This window comes from Mobula hypostoma, unplaced genomic scaffold (genome assembly GCF_963921235.1).
Source record: "Mobula hypostoma unplaced genomic scaffold, sMobHyp1.1 scaffold_82, whole genome shotgun sequence".
Taxonomy (NCBI): domain Eukaryota; kingdom Metazoa; phylum Chordata; class Chondrichthyes; order Myliobatiformes; family Myliobatidae; genus Mobula; species Mobula hypostoma.
Genome location: NW_026948251.1, coordinates 65,374 through 85,546, shown reverse-complemented (window position 1 = coordinate 85,546; position 20,173 = coordinate 65,374). Strand labels below are relative to the sequence as shown.

Sequence of the window (20,173 nt, the reverse complement as noted above, 5' to 3'; positions counted from 1 at the left end):
CTGAATATCAACAGGCAGTTCGCGTGTCAGGAGCCAAGGTACAATCCTCTTACAAAATACAGATATAAAACACAAGAGATTCTGCTGTTGCTGGAAATATAGACACACACACACACACACACACACACACACTATTCTGGATGAACTCTGCAGTTCAGGCAGCAACTAAGCAGAGGAATACACAGTCTGGGCATGCTGAAGGGACCCGGCCTACACATTGTCTATTTATTCCTCTCCACATTTGCGGCCTCATCTGTTGATTTTCTCCAGTATTTTGCAGAAATTAACCACCTTTTTAAAAATCAATCAGCTTCCAAATGTTTCTGTAGCCACATCCTGCTGGTCTGATTCCTCTTCTTCCTCCTCCTCATAAACTCTAGATCCCATCCCTTTCTGGAGCCCCAAAGCCCTGACTCAGGCTGGCAACTCTTTGGTTTCTGCCTCTGCTCCATCTAAGATTCACTCGCTAGTCTGCTGTCAGACTTTAGAGGTGCATTGCAACAACCCAGCTGTCTATGGCACAGTCCTTTGAAATGAGTGAAAATGACAGAAAACGTTAAAAAGAGCGGGGAAGGAGGAGTTTAACCACCTTAGCTCAGAGACCTGAAGAACATCAAAACCACCGTGAGCTCATCGTCTTATTCAGCCTGGAGAGAAGCATGCAGGAAATTCATGCAGGTGTATAGGATGATGAGAGGCATTGGTCGTGTGGATAGCCAGAGGCTTTTCCCAGGGCTTAAATGGCTAACATGAGGGAGGAATAGGTTTAAGCTGCTTGGAAGTAGGTACAGAGGAGATGTCAGAGCTAAGTTTTTACACAAAGTGTGGTGTGTGTGTGGAATGCACAGCCAGCGATGGTGGTAGAGGTGGATACAATAGGGTCTTTTAAGAGATTCTTAGATAGATACATGGAGGTTAGGAAAATAGAGGGTTATGCAGTAGGGTAATTCTAGACAGTTTCTAGAGTAAGTTACATGGTCGACACAACATTGTGGGCCAAAGGGTCTGTAATGGGCTCTAGATTTCTATGATTCCATGAAATTCAAAGAAAATCTCCTATCCCACGGAGTAGTAACTAGTTGCAACCTGTCATCACAGGGAGAGTGAGAGGGGAACGGCAGGGATAGATTTTCATATACTGATATGGAACAGAAACCTGGGCAGGGACCAGATGGGCCGACTGGCCTCTCTAGTGTACATTGTGAGTGTGATAAAGACAGTAAGTACCTGAGACACGGGATTTGATACAGAACGGATTTATCTTTCACAGATCCACAATATTAAACATCAGTCTAGTTTAAGGCTAACATCAGCAGAACAGACTCCTCCAATGCTCAGTGACCAGGGTTCAGTCCTGGGTGCGATGAGCAGCCGCAAGAACTGCAGAATCTGACAGTAACAGTCCCTCATGAACCTGCAGCTGCCTTCAGTCACCGTGATGGTTAAACATTTGACACAGGGCTGATTTGAATTAAAAATTACCATGAGAGGTCATCTATTGCATCCAGTGCTCCCGGTGCGGCCTCCTCTACATCGGTGAAACCCGATGCAGATTGGGGGACTGCTTCGTCGACCACAATAGACAGGATCTCCTGGTTGCCGCCCACTTCAACTTTGCTTCACATTCCCATTCGGATATGTCCATACATGGCCTCCTCTACTGCCATGATGAGGTTAAACTCAGGGTGGAGGAGCAACACCTCATATACCGTCTGGGTAGTCTCCAGCCCCTTGGTATGAACATTGAATTCCCCAACTTCCGGAAATTCCCGCCCCCGCCTTTCCCCTATCCCAGTTTTACTCTGCCCCCTCCCCCTGCTGCCTACCACCTCCCTCATGGTCCCACCTCCTTCTATAACCATTTAACCATATAACAATTACAGCACGGAACCAGTCCATCTCGGCCCTTCTAGTCCGTGCCGAACGCTTACTCTCACCTAGTATGTACCACACAACCAGCACACCATCCTTCGAATCCATATTCTTCCCCATTTCCTCGATTGGTAGCTGCTGTTTGATGCTCTCCAAACGGAAGCACTTAGCCTGGGCTGCTACTGCGGCCTCTTCATCCTCCGGCAATCGAGACGTCCTCTGACTCTTTGACTCCTCAGCCTCCAGCCGCAGTCGCAGCAGTTCTGACCCACGCTTCGTGTCCATCTCTATCTGGGACGCAATTACACCACCAGCTTCTTCCAATCTGTTCTGGATTGATTTCTTGAGCTTCTGCTGATCCTTTCGAAGGTTGGTCATTGCAGCGTCTCTTTGGATTAATTCATCAGTAAATGGCCGCAGTTTCGGCTCGGAATATCGTTTTCCCGTCTCCACTTTGATGAGCGTGGACTCCAATCCTTCAATGGTTGTCCCAAATTTGCAGCACTCAGTCTCCATCCTGCATTTCTGAGCGTTCAGTTCAGCGGTACAACTCTCCTCTCTCAGCCAAACACTCAGGATCTGCGTCCTTCTCCAGAGCTGGCACTCGTCCAAAGAAAGTTTTACTTAGTTTATCCCTAGTCGCCCGGGATCCCTCACTCGCCTCAATTCATAGTCTTCCAAGGTGAATCCCAATGCTGGGAGACCATCCAAATACACCAAAACTCCAAACAAGTCCACATCCCCCGTCCCCCGCGGGAAGGTTGCAAGGGCTCCGGATATGCCCTGTGGCATCTTTTCGGACTGGAAGAATCCTGGGGGACCTATAACTGCCGTCTTCTCCTCATTGGCCTCACTCATCGGGATCTGGCAACATCCGCTCCTCAGATCCAGCACATTAAACCACATCGCCCCATTCAGACAAACCATCGCGTCTTCAGGTCAATGACAGCGCGCCTTGTCAGAGTCCTATAATCCACACACACGTCCTTCACAGCTGCAGGGGCCAGTCGCCGCGACCTCTCTCTTACCGAGGTGTCTTCAGCGGTCAACTCCCCTCCCTCGTGGTATTTTGGAGCTTGCACTAAGAGGGTCTCACCCTCAGATACTTCCCGCAGGCCGTACCACCATCGACTCTCGTGTAAATTCGGTACCGGCCCAATGCTGCTACGCACGTCCAGATGAACGTTCGGCCAATGTTGTTACTATCACTACATCTTGCGACTTTCATTTACAACGATTTAATATTCTGTATCTCTGTTTCTCTTACATAAAAAGCCACCCTTAAAGGCACGCGCCTCTGACTTTTGAGGCGGCCCTAAATTCTGGGAGTGGAATCAGCAAAACGGTCCAGTTCATTCAAAACGTCATCGGGCGTGATTTCTTTTTATATATCATATGCATATACCAGAACCGAGCAGCCATGCATTGTGTCGGTTAAGGTTGGGATATTCAGATCTGCTGCCGCACACAGAGCTAAGTGCTCTTCAGCGTTTCTGTAATTTAATAGCTATCGGGTTCTCATAATTGCCAATACACGAAACGCCGTTGTTTTGGAGCCAGATGATAATTTACGATAATATGTGTTTCTTGAAATCAAACAATTTGATAAACAAGTTACTAGACGTTTACTAAATTCGATATAATTTTATCTCACTGCACTACCCAAAACACACTATTTCTTAGAGCTACAGCACACGGAATCGATCAATTTGGCATAGCACGGCGGTGGCGTCTGAAATGCCAATAATAGCTAGTTCTGTTTTTTCTCTATGGTTAGCACCTATCTCACTAAGTCTTTCTTCCCTATGTCCAGAAATTCTGGTAAGCATCACAGGCAAAGTAAATAGAAATGGTATCTGAAAACAAACAAACATAACCGGAGTTTCTAAGTGCTGTGAAGAAATTCAGAATTTTGTAACACAAGAGATAGAAGAACAGACGAGGTGGCCGAGAGGTTAAGGCGATGGACTGCTAATCCATTGTGCTTTGCACGCGTGGGGTCGAATCCCATCCTCGCCGAGACCTCTTTATGTGAGGGGCCATCTGTTGAACTATTACTGTACTTTAAAGCTTCCAAGTCTCCAATATTTGCCAGATAGTTTGCTTTGTGAGTCATGAAAAATAATGTTCACAATTGGAATTTGTCTCCAAATTTGGTCATTTGGAGAGGAATTAGTCCATTCCGCCCATCGGGTCTGCTCTGCCGTTCCAGCATGGCTGACATACTATCCCTTTCAACCCTATTCTCCTGCCTTCTCCTCGTCACATGTGACCCCCTTACTGATCATGAAACTGTCAATCACCTCTTTTAATATATCGAATGACGTGGCCTCCACAGCTATCTGTAGCAATAAATTCCACAAATTCACAACCATCAGGCTACAGAAACCTCTCCTTACCCCAGTTCGAAAATGACTTCCTTATATTCTGGGTTAGTTTTCTCTATTCTTAGACTTCTCCACGACAAGAAGCATCCTCTCCATGTCCACTATCTCCAGGCCTTTCATTATTCGATAAGTCTCAATGGGATACCCGCGTCATTCTCCGAAACTACAGCAAGTATAGTCCCAAAGTCATTAAACGCTCTGCATATTTCACCTTTTAATTCCCGGGATCATTCTCGCGAACGTCTCCTGGGCGCTTTCCAGTGCCAGCACACCTGCTTTTAGTTAAGGGACCCAAGCTGCTCACTGTATTCCAACTGCGGTCTGACCAATGCCTTATAAAGACTCAGCATTACATCCTTGTTTTCATTTTCCAGTTCTCTCGAAATGTAAACTGTCACTGCATTTCCCTTCGTTAATACTGAGTCAACCTGCAAGTTGATCTTTGGGGAATCCTGTACCAGGTCTCCCGCTTCCTTCTACACATCTGTTTTCTGAACATGCTCACCGTTTAGAAAATAGAGTACGCCCTTATAGCTTCTGCCTAAGTGCAGGACCATACACTTCCCAACATAATTTTACATCTCTCTCCTAATCAGTTCAGTTCCTTCTGCCAAGTTCCAGCTGATCAACACTCACACAACATAACCATCAACCTATATTTATACGGTTTGCAAACTGGCCAGAAAACTATCAATCCCCTTATTCAGATTATTGACATATAACGTGAAAATAAGTGGTCCAAACACCAACTGGTCACCGGCAGCCGACAAGAAAAACGCTCCATTTAATTCCACTCGCTGCCTCCGGCCATTCAGCCAATCTTCGATCCATGCTAGTATAACTCCCGTAAGACCATCGGCTCTCCTCTTGTTAAGAAACCTCAAGAGTTGCACCCTGTGACATTCCTTCTGATTTTCTAGGCCAGCAACATCCACTGACCCGTCTCCATTTATCCTGTCTGTTATTTCCTCGCGGAATTCCAACAGATTTGTCAGGCTAAATTTCCCCTGAGGAACACCATACTGACTTTGCCCTATTTTAATATGTGCCTCGAAGTGCCCCGAAACTTCATCCTTAATAATGGACAACATCGTCCTAAACACGGAAGAAGACTAACAGGCCTAAGATTTCCTGTAACACAGATCAAAGTTGCTGGTGAACGCAGCAGGCCAGGCAGCATCTCTAGGAAGAGGTGCAGTCGACGTTTCAGGCCGAGACCCTTCGTCAGGACTAACTGAAGGAAGAGCTAGTAAGAAATTTGAAAGTGGGAGGGGAAGGGGGAGATCCGAAATGACAGGAGAAGACAGGAGAGGGAGGGATGGAGCCAAGAGCTGGACAGGTGATTGGCAAAGGGGATATGAGAGGATCATGGAACAGGAGGCCCAGGGAGAAGGAAAAGGGGGAGGGGGGGGACCCAGAGGATGGGCAAGGGGTATAGTGAGAGGGACAGAGGGAGAAAACGGAGAGAGAGAAAAAGAATATGTGTATATAAATAAATAACGGATGGGGTACGAGGGGAGGTGGGGCATTAGTGGAAGTTAGAGATGTCAATGTTCATGCCATCAGGTTGGAGGCTACCCAGACGGAATATAAGGTATTGTTCCTCCAACCTGAGTGTGGCTTCATCTTGACAGTAGAGGAGGCCGTGGATGGACATGTCAGAATGGGAATGGGATGTGGAATTAAAATGTATGGCCACTGGGAGATCCTGCTTTCTCTGGCGGACAGAGCGTAGGTGTTCATTAAAATGATCTCCCAGTCTGCGTCGGGTCTCGCCAATATATAGAAGGCCACATTGGGAGCACCGGACGCAGTATATCACCCCAGTCGACTCACAGGTGAAGTGTCGCCTCGCCTGGAAGAACTGTCTGGGGCCCTGAATGGTGTTAGGGGAGGAAGTGTAAGGGCATGTGTAGCACTTGTTCCGCTTACAAGGATACGTGTCAAGAAGGAGATCAGTGGGGAGGGATGGGGGGGGAGGGGACGAATGGACAAGGGAGTCGCGTAGGGAGCGATCCTTGCAGAAAGCTGGGGGGGGGGAGGGAAAGATGTGCTTAGTGGTGGGATCCCGTTGGAGGTGGCGGAAGTTATGGAGAATAATATGTTGGACCCGGAGGCTGGTGGGGTGGTAGGTGAGGACCAGGGGAACCCTATTCCTAGCCGGGTGGCGGGAAGATGGAGTGAGAGCAGATGTGCGTGAAATGGGAGAGGTCCGTTTGAGAGCAGAGTTGATGGTGGATGAAGGGAAGCCCCTTTCTTTAAAAAAGGAGGACATCTCCCTCGTCTTGGAATGAAAAGCCTCATCCTGAGAGCAGATGCGGCGGTGACGGAGGAATTGCGAGAAGGGGATGGCATTTTTGCAAGAGACAGGGTGAGAAGAGGAATAGTCCAGATAGCTGTGAGAGTCAGTAGGCTTATTGTAGACATCAGTAGATAAGCTGTCTCCAGAGACAGAAAGATCTAGAAAGGGGAGGGAGGTGTCCGAAATGGACCAGGTAAACTTGAGGGCAGGGTGAAAGTTGGAGGTAAAGTTAATAAAGTCAACGAGCTCAGCATGCGTGCAGGAAGCAGCACCAATGCAGTCGTCAATGTAGCGAAGGAAAAATGGGGGACAGATACGAGAATAGGTTTGGAACATAGATTGTTCCACAAAGCCAACAAAAAGGCAGGCATAGCTAGGACCCATACGGGTGCCCATAGCTACACCTTTAGTTTGGAGGAAGTGGGAGGAGCCAAAGGAGAAATTATTAAGAGTAAGGACTAATTCCGCTAGACGGAGCAGAGTGGTGGTAGAGGGGAACTGATTAGGTCTGGAATCCAAGGTGGTGGAAGGGAACTGATTAGGTCTGGAATCCGACTGCATTGGCGCTGCTTCCTGCACGTATGCTGAGCTTGTTGACTTTATTAACTTTACCTCCAACTTTCACCCTGCCCTCAAGTTTACCTGGTCCATTTCCGACACCTCCCTCCCATTTCTAGATCTTTCTGTCTCTATCTCTGGAGACAGTTTATCTACTGATGTCTACTATAAGCCTACTGACTCTCACAGCTATCTGGACTATTCCTCTTCTCACTCTGTCTCTTGCAAAAATGCCATCCCCTTCTCGCAATTCCTCCGTCTCTGCCGCATTTGCTCTCAGAATGAGGCTTTTCATTCCAGGACAAGGGAGATGTCCTCCTTTTTTAAAGAAAGGGGCTTCCCTTCATCCACCATCAACTCTGCTCTCAAACGGACCTCTCCCATTTCACGCACATCTGCTCTCACTCCATCTTCCCGCCACCCGGCTAGGAATAGGGTTCCCCTGGTCCTCACCTACCACCCCACCAGCCTCCGGGTCCAACATATTATTCTCCATAACTTCCGCCACCTCCAATGGGATCCCACCACTAAGCACATCTTTCCCTTCCCCCCCCCCAGCTTTCTGCAAGGATCGCTCCCTACGCGACTCCCTTGTCCATTCGTCCCCTCCCCCCCCCATCCCTCCCCACTGATCTCCTTCTTGACACGTATCCTTGTAAGCGGAACAAGTGCTACACATGCCCTTACACTTCCTCCCCTAACACCATTCAGGGCCCCAGACAGTTCTTCCAGGTGAGGCGACACTTCACCTGTGAGTCGGCTGGGGTGATATACTGCGTCCGGTGCTCCCAATGTGGCCTTCTATATATTGGCGAGACCCGACGCAGACTGGGAGATCATTTTACTGAACACCTACGCTCTGTCCGCCAGAGAAAGCAGGATCTCCCAGTGGCCATACATTTTAATTCCACATCCCATTCCCATTCTGACATGTCCATCCACGGCCTCCTCTACTGTCAAGATGAAGCCACACTCAGGTTGGAGGAACAACACCTTATATTCCGTCTGGGTAGCCTCCAACCTGATGGCATGAACATTGACTTCTCTAACTTCTGCTAATGCCCCACCTCCCCCTCGTACCCCATCCGTTATTTATTTTAATACACACGTTCTTTCTCTCACTCTCTTTTCTTCTCCCTCTGTCCCTCTGACTATATCCCTTGCCCATCCTCTGGGTTCCCCCCACCCCGCTTGACTTTCTCTCTGGGCCTCCTGTCCCATGATCCTCTCATATCCCTTTTGTCAGTCCAGCTCTTGCCTCCATCCCTCCCCCTCCTGCATTCTCCTATCATTTTGGATCTCCCACTCCCCCTCCCACTTTCAAATCTCTTCCTAACTCTTCCTTCAGTTAGTCCTGACGAAGGGTCTCGGCCTGAAACGTCGACTGTACCTCTTCCTAGAGATGCTGCCTGGCCCGCTGCGTTCACCAGCAACTTCGATGTGTGTTGCTTATATTCTGGGGTTGTTCCCTCTATTCCTAGACTCCTCCACGCAAGAAGCATCCTCTCCATGTCCACTATCTCCAGGCCTTTCAATATTCGATAAGTTTCAATGGGATACCCGTGTCACAAGAGGAATAGATAGAGTGGTTAGCCAGCGACTCTTCCCCAGGGCACCACTGCTCAATACAAGGGGACATGGCTTTAAGGTAAGGGGTGGGAAGTTCAAGGGGGATATTAGAGGAAGGTTTTTTACTCAGAGAGTGGTTGGTGCGTGGAATGCACTGCCTGAGTCAGTGGTGGAGGCAGATACATTAGTGAAGTTTAAGAGACTACTAGACAGGTATATGGAGGAATTTAAGGTGGAGGGTTATATGGGAGGCAAGGTTCGAGGGTTGGCACAACATTGTGGGTCGAAGGGCCTGTACTGTGCTGTACTGTTCTATGTTCTATACTTCTAATCTCCGAAACTACAGCGAGTACAGGCCAGAGTCATTAAACGCTGTTCATATTTCACCTTTTAATTCCCGGGATCATTCTCGCGAACGTCTCCTGGGCGCTTTCCAGTGCCAGCACACCCGCTTTTAGTTAAGGGACCCAAGCTGCTCACTGTATTCCAACTGCGGTCTGACCAATGCCGTATAAAGACTCAGCATTATAACCTTGTTTTCATTTTCCAGTTCTCCCGAAACGTAAGCTGTCACTGCATTTCCCTTCGTTAGTACTGAGTCAACCTGTAAGTTAATCTTTCGGGAATCCTGTACCAGGTCCCCCGGTTCCTTCCACACATCTATTTTCTGAACTTGCTCCCCATTTAGAAAATAGAGTACAGGGGTTCTTTTTTCCTTTCTTTCTTTTTTCCATCAAAAAGCGTTAACATTTTGTTTTTTTTTATTCCTTTGATATACTGTTCAGCTTGGTTGATAGTTTAACTCTTATTCTACATATGGATATGTTGTCTTGATTATTTTGACATATTTTTCTCTGTTGTTGATTTTCAATAATAATTAATAAAAACGATTTAAAAAGAAAAGAAAAGAAAATAGAGTACACTCTTATAGCTTCTGCCTAAGTGCAGGACCATACACTTCCCAACATAATTTTACATCTCTCTCCTAATCAGTTCAGTTCCTTCTGCCAAGTTCCAGCTGATCAACACTCACACAACATAACCATCAACCTATATTTATACGGTTTGCAAACTGGCCAGAAAACTATCAATCCCCTTATTCAGATTATTGACATATAACGTGAAAATAAGTGGTCCAAACACCAACTGGTCACCGGCAGCCGACAAGAAAAACGCTCCATTTAATTCCACTCGCTGCCTCCGGCCATTCAGCCAATCTTCGATCCATGCTAGTATAACTCCCGTAAGACCATCGGCTCTCCTCTTGTTAAGAAACCTCAAGAGTTGCACCCTGTGACATTCCTTCTGATTTTCTAGGCCAGCAACATCCACTGACCCGTCTCCATTTATCCTGTCTGTTATTTCCTCGAGGAATTCCAACAGATTTGTCAGGCTAAATTTCCCCTGAGGAACACCATACTGACTTTGCCCTATTTTAATATGTGCCTCGAAGTACCCCGAAACTTCATCCTTAATAATGGACAACATCGTCCTAAACACGGAAGAAGACTAACTGGCCTAAGATTTCCTGTAACACAGATAAAAGTTGCTGGTGAATGCAGCAGGCCAGGCAGTATCTCTAGGAAGAGGTGTAGTCGACGTTTCAGGCCGAGACCCTTCGTCAGGACTAACTGAAGGAAGAGCTAGTAAGAATTTGAAAGTGGGAAGGGAAGGGGGAGATCCGAAATGATAGGTGAAGACAGGAGAGGGAGGGATGGAGCCAAGAGCTGGACAGGTGATTGGCAAAAAGGATATGAGAGGATCATGGGACAGGAGGCCCGGGAAGAAGGAAAAGGGGGAGGGGGGGACCCAGAGGATGGGCAAGGGGTATAGTGAGAGGGACAGAGGGAGAAAACGGAGAGAGAGAAAAAGAATATGTGTATATAAATAAATAACGGATGGGGTACGAGGGGGAGGTGGGGCATTAGCGGAAGTTAGAGAAGTCGATGTTCATGCCATCAGGTTGGAGGCTACCCAGACGGAATATAAGGTGTTGTTCCTCCAACCTGAGTGTGGCTTCATCTTGACAGTAGAGGAGGCCGTGGATAGACGTATCAGAATGGGAATGGGACGTGCAATTAAAATGAATTCAGAATGTGTTCAGAATGGGAATGGGAATAAAATTTCCTGTCTTTTGTTCCTCTCCCTTTAAAGAGTGGAGAGACATTTCCAATTTTCCAGTCCTCCTGAACATTCCCAAAGTCTGCTGTTCCTTGAACGATCAGTACAAATGCGCCTGCAGGGGAAAATGCGTGAATGTCGCTATACGATGCGATGTTTATCAGTTTCCCCGTTCAACCTCCGTCTCTTCGCAAAGATGAAGGGCGGATGGAGGTGCGTGCGGAAATTCTGAACTGCGAGTTGAGCGCACAGATCCTGAAGGAGGTGATTTTGAATGCTTCCTGCGGAACACGCGTCAGAAACGATTAAACACAGCGCGGTGTCGATTAATGCTCGAGTGCACCGACCTGATATCAAAGACAGATCGAGCGGAGTATGTTCTCGTCATGTGATTCCGGAGGCAGCAGAAGAGCGGCCCAGCGTCCGGACCGAGTAAGTGAAATGCATCAACCGCGGCCCGGCAGGCGAGGAATCTACAAGTAAAACACAAACTGAAGGAATTTCCATACAGCGCATGAATACTGTGGGCGGCACCGATTAAACCGCGATTTCCCCACCCATCTGTCTCTTTACTTCCGATGCTGAGTTTTAAGTTTTCTCCCTTCCATTCTGCTGATACCTCGGGATGCATTTTGACTGACATTTCTGCAACTTCAGTGATACATATTTTATATCGACTGTGGGCAGATTGGAACATCAGTGGTAAATCCGCCATCAAGACATTGAACAATATACGTAACAGTGGCCGGTTTGATGTGGATAACTGACCCTCAGGTTTTAATAATGTAACAGAGGTAACAGGGTGCCGAGGGGACATCGGGAGCTATGTGTTGAGTCACAGGGCAAAGTGTACACCGAAATATAAACTTATTCGTGACGTTAACGACGAAGAAAACAAAAACATCACTGGTTAATTACTAATCTGCATGCACGCGTGGGATATTCCGTAAGTAGTTACATGTTGCATCAGTACTCAGCAAGACCGACATATTAAAATATACTGACCATAACTCTATACCGATATACGATCTCGCATCATCATCTTGTCTCGAAACAAAACGGTTCCCAATTCCCTTGCTCTGTAGATTATGCACGAGATTTTTGGGCATTCCTTTTCAATTTCCCGCAGGGGTATTCCCATGATAATAAATGTAAATACGAACGTAAAAGTTCGCGGGATCTTTGAGATCACAGCCCTCCTAAATCCTGGAGCCTAAAGGGTGTTTCTGTCCAGGATTGAACTGGAGACCTTTCGCGTGTAAAGCGAACGTGATAACCACTACACCACAGAAACGCTGCAAGGAGCTCAATGTTCTACGCTTTTCAGCATTGACCAGACAACCTGCACCTCCCACTCTCTATTTATTCATCCTGCTCTTAAGGACAATTCTTTTCTGCCCGCAAGAAATAGAAAACGAAACTTTGACCACATTTCGTCCCCGTTTCAGGAACAAGGGCCAACTTTATTGGGCATATTTATTACATTCACGACGAATTTGCTGTGATGTGTTGGTCAAGGCGCAACATCCAACAACATCCGACTGTACCTCTTCCTAGAGATGCTGCCTGGCCTGCTGCGTTCACCAGCAACTTTGATGTATGTTGCAACAAAAAACGTATCGGCCGCTGCAGGGTCCTTCAGTCACCACATGGTGGCTCCCCGCCTCCCAAGGATAATTCGCCCGTAGTTTTGACATTTCTCGCCATAGATTAGTTCTTCGCCAGTCTTCGCTAATCTTCCGTTCTCGTCACTTCAGCCAGGACGTTAATTGAAGGAAATAATTCATAGACAACGGAAATGTGTAGAGTCGGAAACCATGGTCTTTAGCCCAGTCTAGTGCACAAGCGCGCTATTATTAAGCACACAATCGCACGAATGTTTCAGTAATTTCATCTTAATCATTTTCCAAACTGTTCCGTCGTATCTGAACCAGACCCACTCATCTGCGGATAATTAAACAACCTATTTCGGATGGAAAATTATATTAATCACATAACAATCAGGAAGCGAGCCCCGTGTGACAGGAGAGCGGGAATGTGAGCATTTTACAGCAGCGCGGAGTCGGTCACATCAGAGGTCGCAGGTCACAGACAGCCTGAAGGATCTGATAATCGGCATGTCAGTAGATTTGGTGGAGGGCTCCATTCTTTAACAGCAGCTTGGTAAAGCAAGTCAGAAATCGGATTACACTGGACATGGAAGAACTGATTTATAATTCTGTTCCAGAATGGAATCGTCTCAACTGCAGGTTTCAATAGTTTAGTGTGAAAAGTAACCAAGGAATTGCCCATTTCCGGACCTTTTAGTTTTCATTCCGTGCGCTCACCTTGTATCGTATCAGCAGCCGTAATGACATGGATAATTCCTCCAGTTTAACCCCACGTCAGGGTGCTGGAAGATGGAGTTTAATACTGTCCTCCAAGCATTTGCGGCGCGGCGCCTATGGTGGGTACATCGCATGTCGCGCTGTTTCACTGGGTAACTGATAGCTTGCATATCGGCCGGGACTCTACTTTTGATTTAATGTCATGTACTGCAGGAACAAATCCATGCGGGGTTTTATCGGGATTATGGACAGTATATTGTTTTAATTTACGCTGGCAGATCAGTGCGCATATTTATTACGTGAGTGAAACGTGGATGTGACTCCGTTCAATGCAGAGGTAATTTTAGCAACGTGGAGAGACTGTAATGGTGTTTCTATCGCTTGTTTCAATGAGGGACGGACTTTGGTGGGCAGGCAGATTCTCTCTTCAACCTGTTTTTTTACGCTGGGTTAACCTATGTAAAGAACAGACTGGCTTCAATGATGAGAGCTCCGGCCAGTCTGTTCGGAGAATGGATGGTCAGCTCTTTCCAAAAGGAATTACAACATGAGGACTCCACTTGTAAAAAACAATCTACATTCAATTTAGTGACACAATCTTAGCCACTATTTTACTGCGCTGGGGTGGAAGGAGAATCGATGTACGTGATCATCAGAGGTATGAGAGATTTCTGTTACAACTGTAGGTTGGTGAATGTCGGTTGCGACCGTCCGCCCAACGGCAGCTTCTCGAAAAACCACAGGGGGACATTCGAGCCGTGGCAGTGCTGTGAGTCGAAGCCCCTTCACTTTAAAGACTGGAGACAGAATCCTCTCGGCTACACTACCCGTGAGCAGATGACATGATGATCTGAAATTGTTTGCACACAGTTCATGTATTGAAGTTCCCAACAGAAAAAAACACGCATGGAAAGCAGTGAAAGACAGCTGGAAAGGTGACAGGTAGGGTGAGTTGTCAGCAAGTGGGATGGATGGCGGCGGGGGGCGGGGGGGGGAGGCAGGGTGAGCGCTAATGGAAATTATGAAGTAAGGTAACCCGAATATAAGGTTTTGAGGGCCACTTACGATCGTAAAAAGTGGGTCCTGTGTTTCTGGGAATTATTTTGTGTCTTAAGGCTGCCAATACAAGTACTCTTTGCATTTGGTCTGCCACATGGGAATTAATTGAGACTTACTTTGCTTTCTGGTCTCAACCCTCAAACAGGGCGTCTTAAAAGCACAAAACAAAATAGAACCTGCATAGTTTGAGAGTCGCCCCCATCGCATGTGGGATAACTATTTAAACCACGCGTGCTCTAGATGAGGCTCGAACTCATAGCCTTGGCACTTCCCACCCTGTACTGCCAGGTAACCACCCCCACAGGGTCCTACCGGGTGAGCTCACGATGTACATGTCGATCGGAATGAAGACATTTCCGTAGATTTTCTGAGAAAACGAATAGTCGCCCGCCGGATGACTAAGGAACTACTTGCCACTACATTGTAAGTTGCGTCAGAGAATACTGTGTGAAATCTATAGTTGAAAAAGCCATAATTTGACAACTGCGCATTGGGAGATTTTATTCCCTGATGAGAAAAACTTTCCCATAACTCAAAGTGAATAGAAGCGGCCTCAACATCCACTCTTACGAAACACCCCCAGTCGGCCAAACAGAGAAAGTTTCCTTTCATTCACACACCTTGCTTCGTCCCATTCGGCCAATCTTTCATCGATCACAGCGTCTTTCCTGCAATACGAAGGCAGTTTTATCTTGTTTAGAAGCTTCAAGTGCCGCATCTTGTCAAAGACCTTGAGAATCCCCGTAAACAACATCCACCGACTCTCTGACTGTTGTTTTCCTCAAAGAATTCAAACAGCTTCGTCAGACCGTGTTCCTCCTTCAGGAAACCGTGGGAAATCAAGCCTATTTTATCATGTGTATCCAAATACCGGAAACTGCATCCTTAACAATGGAGTCATATATCGTTCCAACCACTGATGTCAGGCTATCTGGCTGATAATTTCCTGTCTTTTACCTACCTTCCTTCCCAAGGAGTGGCATGGATTGACATCTGTAATTTTCTGCTCTTGTAATTATCTACTCATCCGGACTTTTCCAGTGATGATTCAGTTCACCGCTAGTGCATCCACAATCTCTCAGCGACCTCTTTCAGAAAGCGTCGGCTGTTGTCAGAAGTACAGCCCCAGTTTTCCCGGAACAATACATTACTTGTTGCTCCTGGAAACAGCTGGCGACAAACCGATCAGATGTATAATTGCCAGCGAACAAAACAGAACATCCTGGTGAAGACGACGCAACTTACATCGCAGTTTTCAGCCTCCAAGCACTTTCACCTCAGTAGTGGCAATTACACTCACTTCTGTGCCGTGACAGTCGCGAACTTCTGACATGCTGCTGGTGTCTTTCACAGTGCGGAATGATGGGACACTGAGCTCGTCTGCCATTTCGGAGGGAAGGGATATTACAGTGGTTATTCTATTAATGAGTGTGTGGATGAAGAGATATTACAGTGGTTATTGTATTAATGAGTGTGTGGACGAAGTCTACTGTGTGATTAGACTTGGTAGAGTGTCAGTAGGGGATTGAGGGAGGGGCGAAAGGGATTATCCTGGGTACAGTATTGAAGGGTGTGTGCTGAGGCCATTGGGGGACTGTGTTCAGTGGGATATAAAAGGGTGATTGGATAAAGGGGAGTTCGGAATTCTATCGGTTCGGGTATTAATGCTTGTCTGGTGTGAGGAGGTGACATTATGCAAGATGCAGTATTAAGGAGTGTGCGGAAAGAGAGTGAGATTAAATGGTGAAAACAATTGATTTTCGAAGGGCGGCAGAATGCGATAATATTCGTTGGCTAATTAATGGGTCTATAGAGGGACAGGATGTAGTTAGACGGGATACAGTTTACAGATACGGGATAGGGGATGAGTGTGGAGGGAGAAAACATAGATTTGTAATAATTATGTAGTAATAGTTCTGTAGGGGGAAATGTATTAGTGGCTGGCTGGAATGAGGGAAGGATTAATGCGCAAAATTAACTGGCTTGTGATTGGAGGGGAGGCTCGCTTCTGTTCCTCGGTCGGTCAGGCAAAATGTATCGCAATGAAAATGTCGACCTTTCGAAACAAGGCCCTTCATCGCGGCTGGAAAGGAACGGAGAGGATGCCAGAATAAGAAGGTTGGCGTGGGAGGAGGAGGCGGAGGACAAACAGGAAGGTGAGGGGTCTAGTCATGTGGATGGGGTAGGGGGCAAATTAGAGACTGGGAGTTGATAAGCAGAAAAATCAAACGGCTGGAGAAGAGGCTATAGATAGGAGAGGAGAGTGGAACATGGGTGAAAGGGAAGGAACAGATGCACCAGCAGGGAGGTGGTAGACAGGTCAGGAGAAGTGGTAAGAGGCCAAAATGCAGAAATAGAGAAGAGGGAAGGGGAAAGGGGAATTTATTAGAAGTTAGAGAATTCGATGTTTATGCCATCAGATTGGATGCTACCCAGACGGAATACAAGGTATGGCGTGTCCAACTTGAGGGTTGGCTCATCATAGCAGAGGATGAGGGCATGAACAGACATGTTGGAGCGGGAATTTGATTGGAATTAAAGTGATTGACAACCGAGAAACTCCGCTTCGTGTGGATAAAGCTGAAGTGCTGGACAAAGCGGTCATTAAATTGATCGCAGTTTCCATACGATTAGTATCTTCGTCAGTCTGGATACTGTCAGTTTATGCATCTTCGGTGTATTCCAGAAACGTACAAACAGCATTTGAATATTTATATCGGAAGATCTATAAACAGAAAAATCCCAGAGTGAAACAGAGCAGCCCAGTGACAGTATAGCATTGGTCTATGATGACAAAGTCTAGGAATGAACCATGAAACCGAGAGGTGAGTCTGAGAGGGTTTCGCAATAACATTCACTCATTCCTCGGATCGTCTTTTCTGAGACTTTGAGATTTTGCGATTTCGTGTCAAACATCCATACCTCATCACAATTGGGATTTTATTTGAATGACATCACGTTTATTTTTAACCAAATGTAGGAAGACACATCAGCCTTGTGTAGTGTTGAATATTCATTGAGTTTGGACCGAGTATGAATGATTGTTCACGGAGATTCACCAGCTCAGTTTCTTCAGCGAGATCGCGGGAAGACAAGCTGAATCTCACACAACATGCTTGAAACATTGTACAGTGTGAGCAAGATATATTACTTAATCATCGCCGTTATTGGTGATCCTGGTAAGTACATTTGTGAACTAACATTTGCAGTTCTGTTGCGCGGTCTTTGGACTCGTTCAGTTACCGACGGCGTTGTGATGCCGGGTATCAGTGAGTGCGGTACAGACATTGTGATAAAACTCTGTGCTCCGTCAGTTTAATCAGTCACTTCGGGCAAAAATAAACCGGCTGTTGAAACAGATGTAGAGCGGGAAGACGGGTTATTTTTTTTCGATTCTCGGCAGACAGTTGTGTTTAATCAATACAAAGCATCTGTTAAAGTAAATCTGGATAATCCAGCGCGCTGAGTACCTTTCTGGACTACACTAGTAGCGCAACATGCTTTAAATTTACATCTAAAGGTATTGCGCTGTGTTTTAAGAAATTGCTGCATGTTTTAAGGGAACGCAGAAACCGAACCCTCCATAAGATTCAGGAGAGAGCGGTAGACATCACTTTTGAGTTAGTCTCTGAACCATCGGGAGGGTGGAAAATCTCAGAGGGTCATGGTGGGTTTTGGTGGACCAGATTTTGTTCCCCTGCCCCGTTATCCTTGAAGTGCAGTGGGAGTGCCGAGCCAACCTTGCCCTGCCTTGTGGAGGTCAGACGGATTAAGATCCATGAGATACTTCTCTCTGGAACAATAGGCATCGATGCATTTAGAATAATGCTGCAGTAATTTGGGGCAACCCCTAACAGAAGCAAATGCGTTGAAGTACATCTATTGTCTTTCCTTTGGAAACTGGATGTTTTAAATCACCAAAGTGTACAACTCCAGTACCTAGTCCATTCAGCTGGTAAGGCGGAATCATTAAAAATGAAAATTGGGACACTTTGACATAAGTGTGAAGGAGCCCCCGTCTAGTAGTTGTAGAATTGAAAGAACCGAGCCCAGTGGCGCCCCGGAGGGCGGCTGACGAACGGAAATCGGGGTGGGGACGATGACACGGCCGAACGGTGGAAATAAATTTCTACTGAACTTAGAAATTTGTGAATGGAGAGAGGTGGATGGAGCGGGGAGGGAGCGAGGCTTCGCTGTAGGGGAAAATTGGTGCCGGAAATCGGCAAACGCCATCGCTGACAAAGTTGCCGACGTATCCGGCTTTATACTCTGATGCTGGGAGATTTATGTTGATTTCTCCAAAGTGACTTTGGCGAACAGTTGACAATGCCTCCTTCCCAAAACGCTGTTCCTCTTCCAATAACCAGTACGTTGCCTCTCATCCACCATGCACGCGTCTGAGGCTTTGCACATTTTATAACTTCCAGAAGTGAGTTGTATGCAAAGTCTGATTATTCTCAATTTCCAGTTTATCTCTGCCCTGAGACCCATAGATTGGAATTATTTCACTCATCTTATTTTCTGTTCCCCCAGTGAATTTAGTGGCGATTGGCATCCTGTCCCGGGGAAAGTGCGGCCTCTCCACCTGCACCACTCGCTACCTGGTGGCCATGGCAACGGCGGATCTATTGACGGTCATCTTTGAGGTCGTACTGTATTGTGGCGGGTCAGTTATTAGTATTTCCCCGGGATTTTCCTGGACATCACCCCCGTGTGCAGTGTGATCTCTGCCCTGGGAGGGGCGGCCACGGAAATTTCTGGTTCACCGTCACTTTTACGTTAGATCGGTTTGTCGCCATCTGCTGCCAGAAGCGGAAATCGAACTATCGCACCAGAAAAACTGCAGCTGAGATTCTGTTATCATCCGGCATGCTGCCCCTCTTTAAAAATGTTCCCTTCTTCTTCATATATCAACCTGTGTTCGTCCGTCGTCGACGTCGATGAGGACCTCGACACCATTTGATGGTGTCGAGACTAGCGCGTGATTTGGATTTAAGTGAGGGAGAGTTACGCAGCGTCAACCTCACTCTCTCTTCCCAATTCCCAAAGCAGGGGAGAAAGAGAAAGACATAGCCCGAGGGAGGAGAGAAAGCTGGAAGGGATTGTCTGGGGGGAGATGTTGGGAGGGTGAGATCGTGTGGGCAGAGAGAGGAAGGGAGAGAGGGATTGTCTGGAGAGAGAGAGAGAGAGAGAGAGACAGGAGGAGTTAGTCATTGGGATAAAATATGCAAGCAAGGGGAGAGGGATGAATGGAGGGAGCAGGAAGCCCTTAGTCATTGCTCAGCTAACCTGACCCGTGTGCAAATGGAGGTGAGGGAATTCCTTAAGATGTGATAAACTGAGCAAGCTGAGCTCCTCAACTCCTCTGGGAGTGGAGAATTTGCAGGGAAACCTGGATTCTCATTGTGGCCAAAGCTCATTCCCCTCATGCTCTCCCTCACTCCCACACCTACTCCAAGCTCATCGTCTGGGATGTCAGAACTCCTGTGATGCAGTGAGGGACATGGGCTGAGCGAGGGTTTGAGGGTGAGGGTCTAATTCGGGTTTAGTGAAGGATCTCATGGTAATTGAAGGAAGTCCTCAGGTAGAAGGGTGTCCTGATAATGAGGGAGGCCCTGAGGGAAGGTTTTTGAGGGATCTTTTTATGGTGAGGGACAGACTGAGTGAGCTCGCTCGAGTGAGGGATGGATTTGAGAGGGTCTGAGGTGGGTAGAGTTCCAATGGTCGGAGCCCACTGATGACGGGTCTGTTACAGGAAGGTATCAGACCGAGAGTGATGGACTCTTGTCAGATGCAGAGGCAATGTCTAATGAGGAGCCACAGGGGAACACAGAACAACAGATGGAAACCAGGCTGAGGTGAGAGATGGAGCTGAGACTGGGAGGTTGAATGTTTCATCTGGTCTTGCTCTCCACTGAGTTATCACTGCTGTCCAATCTCTGCCTCTATTATTGTTATTTAAATCCTTCAGCACTGTC

The 20,173-nt window shown here is 47.0% G+C and overlaps 2 non-coding genes across 2 annotated transcripts; one reads left to right on the top strand and one right to left on the bottom strand.

Annotated features, from left to right (window-relative positions):
• The first annotated feature begins 3,809 nt into the window (after positions 1–3,809).
• trnas-gcu (transfer RNA serine (anticodon GCU)) lies at positions 3,810–3,891 on the top strand. The gene has a single exon. It is a non-coding gene; the product is annotated as a tRNA-Ser (tRNA).
• Positions 3,892–12,030: 8,139 nt separating this feature from the next.
• trnav-uac (transfer RNA valine (anticodon UAC)) lies at positions 12,031–12,103 on the bottom strand. Its single transcript has one exon. It is a non-coding gene; the product is annotated as a tRNA-Val (tRNA).
• Between the last annotated feature and the right edge of the window lie 8,070 nt (positions 12,104–20,173).